Source organism: Leptonychotes weddellii, chromosome 1 (genome assembly GCF_054177405.1).
Source record: "Leptonychotes weddellii isolate Sample4059 chromosome 1, ASM5417740v2, whole genome shotgun sequence".
Lineage (NCBI taxonomy): Eukaryota > Metazoa > Chordata > Mammalia > Carnivora > Phocidae > Leptonychotes > Leptonychotes weddellii.
Window position 1 is genome coordinate 178319402 of NC_138369.1, and position 6924 is coordinate 178326325.

The following is a 6924-nucleotide window of genomic DNA, read 5'->3' on the forward strand; positions in this document are numbered from 1 at the left end:
CTCCCAGCACCCTCCCCTCTAAAACCCTCAGTTTCTCAGAGTCCATAGTCTCTCATGGTTCATCTCTCCCTCCGATTCCCCCCCTTCATTTTTCCCTTCCTTCTCCTAATGTCTTCCATGCCATTCCTTATGTTCCACAAATAAGTGAAACCATATGATAATTGACTTTCTCTGCTTGACTTATTTCACTTAGCATAATCTCCTCCAGTCCCAGCCATGTTGATGTAAAAGTTGGGTATTCATCCTTTCTGATGCCTGAGTAATATTCCATTGTATATATGGACCACATCTTCTTTATCCCTTCATCTCTTGAAGGGCATCTTGGCTCTTTCCACAGTTTGGCTATTGCGGACGTTGCTGCTATGAACATTGGAGTGCATATGGCCCTTCTTTTCACTACATCTGCGTCTTTGGGGTAAATACCCAGTAGAGCAATTGCTGGGTCATAGAGTAGCTCTATTTTTAATTTTCTGAGGCACCTCCACACTGTTTTCCAAAGTGGCTGTACCAACTTGCATTCCCACCAACAGTGTAAGAGGGTTCCCCTTTCTCCACAACCTCTCCAACATTTGTTGTTTCTTGCCTCGTCAATTTTTGCCATTCTAACTGGTGTAAGGTGGTATCTCATTGTAGTTTTGATTCGAATTTCCCTGATGGCTAATGATGATGAACATTTTTTTCATGTGTCTGTTAGCCATTTGTATGTCTTCTTTAGAGAAGTGTCTGTTCATGTCTTCTGCCCATTGTTTGACTTGATCATTTGTTTTTTGGGTGTTGAGTTTGAGAAGTTCTTTATAGATCTTGGATACCAGCCCTTTATCTGTAACTTCTTTCAAGATACATCTCCAAAGGCTAGTGAAACAAAAGCAAAAATGAACTTTTGGGACCTCATCAAGATAAAAAGCTTCTGCACAGCAAAGAAAATAGTCAACAAAACAAAGAGGCAACCCACAGAATGGGAGAAGATATTTGCAAAGGACACTACAGATAAAGGGTTTTCTGTAGATTTTTAAAAATTAAGTTGAGGAAGTACACTTCCATTCAATACTTTGCTGAGATTTTCTTTTATAGTGAATGGGTGTTGGATTTTGTCAAGTGATTTTTTTTTTTTTTGCATCAACAGATATAATAATATAATTTTTCCTCTTTAGCCTGCTGGTAGATTACATTGGTTGATTTTCAATTTGTTAGTTATATTCAAAAGAAGTTGTAGTAGCTATATTAATATAATACATAGTGGACTTCAGAACAAAGAAGATTATTGGGGATAAAAAAAGACATTATGTAATTATAAAGGAGTCAATTCTTCAAAAAGACATAAAATCTTAAATACATACGCACCAAACCAAAGAGTGTCTACATTCATGAGACAAAACTGATAGAACTGGAAGGTGAAACAGGTAAGTCCACTATGGTAGTTGAAGACTTCAACACCTCTATATCACTAATTGATAGATCAAGCAGGCAAAAAATAAATTAAGAATATAGTTGATTTTGAGTAGCAAGTTTCAACCACTTTACTTGAATAAATACTCTTTGGGTTGTTCTGAGCCTTTAAGAGCTCTATAAGAGTTATTTTGGCAATTTGGCCTATGTTTTAATTGGTTTGGCAGAGAGTATATTTTTGGAATTCCTTACTTCTCATTCTGGAAGTTCTGCCTCTTGTTTGCTCTTTAAAATGAACTTTTATTCATATAATTCCATATATAGAAGTATTTGCATAAAGAAAATACACTGCACGCCCCAATCAAAATATATGTCACTTTTGAAACATTCCAGTCATAACTATAAAGTAACTCCATACTCTGAATGTCAAGGATGGTAAATCTCCAGAAAACTGAAGTTAGTTGTAATGAAAAGAAGCCTGGTTGTGAATTCAGGAGACATTTTTCTAGGTTTATTCTTGTCATATAATGACTGTGTGTCTTTAAGCAGAAATTTTCAATTTTATTATTCATAAAAGGGGAAGAAAAATACCTGTCTGTCTACCTGTCACATGAGATTAGAATGAATATCACATGGTCTAAGGTGTATGAACAAATTTAAAGTATTTTCATTCTGTTACTTATTTCAAGTTGGGTATTTGCACCATGATTTTTCTGAAGAATTTTATGCTAAATCACTGAAATTTGTTTCCAAGCTTTGGTTTGTTAAAATTGTGATTGTTATTGCAATAAACTTCTTTTTTGGAATTATATGATGGGGACCAAGAAATCCACATGACTTATCACTAATAAGGATTTTATAATTTTTAATCACCTTAATCATCTTAACTATCTTTTTTAGCTAAAAAACAAAATGTTTTTAGTAAATGGATGTTAAATACATTTTGTTGAATTATTTAGCCTACTAGATAATAGGTGTCAAAGTTCAGAGACTGACGGCAAATATAATTCAAACATTCCAGGTACCTCTTGAAAATTCAACAATGAGTAGATTACATACTGTTTTTACATATTGGCATCAAAAACATCTCCAAGAATTTTATGGTTTTTTTTTAGTGAAATGAACATAAGTTGGAGCAAGGGAAGTAAAACTTGGTGAAAATTGCCATCACATGCACTTGCCTATTGATTCCAAAGTCTACATAATTCTCATGGTCATGAAATAATTCACAAAATTCCATTAGTTGAATAAAAACATTCAAAGACTGTACTTTTTTTTTCTTTTGTCAGTGCCAATGTCTTTCTGTTTCTACTTATCTTCATTCACAAAAGAAAATCCAAAGAAATTATGAGGAAACAGTCATTTTCAGAAAGGGTATAAGCAGATATTTTACATTTTAAAACATGAGGATCTACTGCAAATTGTTTAAAACAACATTTGGAGATTTGATGAAGAAGATGATAAAAAGATGTTTCCATAGACAGTAACTTTATATATTTTCAGTTTGGGAGGGTAATTAGCAGGATAAGTAAAACACAATGTAACACCAATATGATATGTGTATAAACTGCAGATTTGGGGTATATTCACATTAGCACAGAGATTTTAGATAGTTTCTCAACCAAAATGACTGATCATTTTGTACTACTAACTCCTGCTGACAGCAATAGAAATGCTAAATTGAAAAAATTTGTCTTGTCCTCATAAAGGACTTTATATCAAACCATCATCTTACCTATGTAATTATGAATAAAAATTTTGAAGTGGAGACAATATTATTATTGTGGAAGTAAATGAAATATTCTGTTACTCTTCTATGTATTGCTTTAGCTTTTCATTATTTTTCACCATTGCCTACGATGCTCATTCCCTAAGACATCTTTCATAAACATATCTGCCCATTAAGTAAAAATTACACAAAATATTAAAGTATCATTATAAAAATCGCTAAATTCAGGGTGCCTGGGGGGCTCAGTCAGTTAAGAATCTGACTTCTGCTCAGGTCATGACCTCAGGGTCCTGGCCTCAAGCCCTATAGGGAGTGCCCCACTCAGCAGGGAGTCTGCTTGTCCCTCTCCTTCCACCCCTCCCCCATCTCATGCTCTCTCTCTCTCTCTCAAATAAATAAATAAAATATTTTTAAGAAAATGGCTAAACTTCCCCTAATGAATGTTTGTTAAGACTAAAGCAGTGCCATTAAACATCAAGTTTGACTGTTCCTCAGGAAATGGTCCTTCCTTGCAATATGTACATGGGAAAAATGTCCAAATTTTAGCCCCTTAATACTAGTAACATGCACTTATTTTTTTTAATTTAAGAGGAAGAAATAAGAAGTCAGTGATTGATGTTCTATGACTTACATGTAGCCTGTAATAAAAGCCCAAACACTGTGTTAGATGATGTATGAAACACACAACAATACATTGTCTTTTCAAGATGAATCTCAGCATTGTAGTTGTGATTCACAAGAATTCAAGGCTCCTTTGAACTTTTCAGTGTCTTCCCAGCCTCAGGACTTAACTCCAGTTAGAATCGTAACTGCAACATATATCAAATCTATTAGAAAGTAGATACATTTAGCACACGGGGAACATAACTTTTAATGGAATTAAAGGGTGAGGAAATGTTTAATGGGTACTTTTATACCATGACTTCATATTTTAAATTATGGAAATCCCCAATACAATTCATCCTGATAGATTTATTCACAGCTTAGTCTAATATCTGATCATAGGCTCCTGAAAATTCTTTTATTTTCCAATGCATAATTTGATCACATACTCCCAATTTCTAGAATAAGGTGTATTATGTGTGTAAGGACAGGTAAATTCCCTTGAAAAGCAAATTTAGAAAATGAATGGATTGGTTGGCATCTGTCTTGAGAATTTTATTTAGAATATTACTTTCTTTCATGTCAATAGATGGAATTTCCTTCCAGTGTGGAAAATCTGGAAAATGGGAGGGAATATCATGATTTTTTAAAATAACTGGCTGGTAGCGTGTAGGTAGTAATTAATCATTTGCTTCTACACCCAGTGATTCACCTCTTATTCAGAAAAAAAAATCATAAAACAAAACTTTCTCATTAGTACTATTTTGTTACCAAAGAATAACTTAATGTGAAGTGGATAAATATAATTTATATTTCATTATCTCCCACCTACAAAGATAATAAAACTATGATGTTGATGTTCTCCTTTTACTACTGGCTGTTTTAAAATTTCTCCAAAATTGTTTTTGATAAATGTTTCATTCTTACTTAAAAAAAAAAACTCAACCCCAAAAAAGTGTAGATTGTCTCAATTATATGAATACCATCCTCATTCCACTAACTGCAAGTACAATGTAACAAGCAAGTCTTTTAAATATAAACTTTGGACCATCACTCTTTGACACAGAGGTGATGCTTACCCTTAAAAGCACATCAATTAGACACAGAGCAAAAAAATTTCACTGGCTTTTTTCCAGATACTTTTTCAGAATCCTCCAGAAATGTAATTTCTAATGAAGTAATCACAGCTTAGTTTGATGTCCAATATCAACAGCTCTAGTGAGTTTATGCCAGAGTCTTGGTTTTCTCAATGGGTGTTCTCTTATGTGTAAACTATCTGAGTAGAGCATGGAGGAAGGGAATGGTCCTAAGTTTGGCAATCTCTGCCTCTTCTCTTCCCTGTACTAAGAATCTCCCTCCTGTCTCATTACTTCAGCACACTCCTAGCTTTCTGTTCTATTACTTCACTCAAGTTTCATCATTTTGTGTGTGAGTATGTGAGTGAGTGTGTGTGATAGGGCTGAGGAAAATAGAAATGTATGTTATTCTAGAGATAATGTTTCACTAGAAAGAAGTAATCCTGAGGAGATGGATTCAGACAGGTGTGCCAGTGTGGCTCCCTATAAAAAGGTGACAATTTTGATTTCTCTCAAAAGGCAGGAGAGCAGGGATCCACTATTTGGAAGTCTGGCTTCAAATCACTCCCCTTTTAGATAAGTATAAATCACAAAATCAAAAATCAACAATAGACACAAGAATACATTTTCATATATATAGTCTTCCCCTCAACAAATGTAATCAACCTTCAGCTCTCCTTTTTCCCTTGACTGGCTATATAGGGGTAAAGGTATTTTCTTTTGTCTTCATCTTCTAGCAGTCAATCATTTTCATTATCCTGTAGGTCTCCTCTCCGCTGCCCTTCTCTCCCCCATTCCTTTATACTATTATAGCCTGTATCTTTGTGAGCCCTCCTCTGCCTGAAGCACTATTCTGTGACTTTTAGTGGCCTTTGAATGCTCTTTCCTGGCTCCAGAGTTCCTCAGCCAGTTTTTCTTATTTGGAAAATGAAGCAGAGCTTCTTAGAGCCCAGGAACTAGAAAAACAGAAAGAATGCATTTAGAATAAAACGAGACAATTGTTTCTCCTTCAGAGTCTTCTGGAGTCCCTTGTTTTCTTCTACAGACGACTAGAAAAAAAGGGAAAGCCTGGAAGAAATCTCTGGTTAACTGGAGAACACAGGAAATTTGTGTCATTTCAAACTCAATTTTACATCAGACCAAAAGTTGGTGGTGACACATCCTACTAATAAAACCATTCAGACAGGTCTTCACAAGCTTGGAGTGTGTTATTTGACTTCTGTGGTGACCTCACTTGGAGGATGCCTTTGGTTTGATGGATGTGAATGAAAATAAACCAGAGATAGTTATGATCCCTAGGAAGTGGAAAAAAAAAATCTTTCTGATGAAACTTTAATTATTTGTGCTTCATTTTTAATTTTTTTCTACCATGAACAACTTGAAGTATTCTGACCCTTCTATATCAGACAGTATTGTACAAGTTCATTGAGGAGGAAGATTTTTATTATTTGTGTGTGTTAGGGAAGGGGACCAGGGATTGCTTTTAGGGAAGACATGGAATTTGAAAGTAAAAAGCATAAATTATGTTTAATAACAAACATAATTCTTCAAAAGGAAAGATAAAAATTTAGGCTACATTGTTATTTTTATTTGTATATTATAAAATTTAGATATTCTTTTTTTTAAAAGATTTTATTTATTTATTTGACAGAGAGATAGAGAGCACAAGTAGGCAGAGAGGCAGACAGAGGGAGAAGGAGAAGCAGGCTCCCCACCGAGCAGGGAGCCCGACGTGGGGCTCGATCCCAGGACTCTGGGATCATGACCTGAGCCGAAGGCAGTCACTTAACTGACTGAGCCACCCAGGCACCCCCAAATTTAGATATTCTTATTGAGTATATGACATTTTAATACACATTTTTAGTGGGAAAGATAACATTTTTGAGTTATCCTGGATATAAGAGTTTCATTTTAATTTACTTGCTAATTAATATTTATAAATTTACTAATACTAAAATATGAAATTAGAAAATTAGCCTGCCAAAAATTTACACATCAATCAAAAAGTGAAATAATGAAATATTTTTTGACATATTAAACATATAACTGATGAATTATGTAACTTATAAGTATTTTAATTTGTTTTAATAATTCCCATCTTAGGTTGATTGCTTACATGTCCGTGGTTGC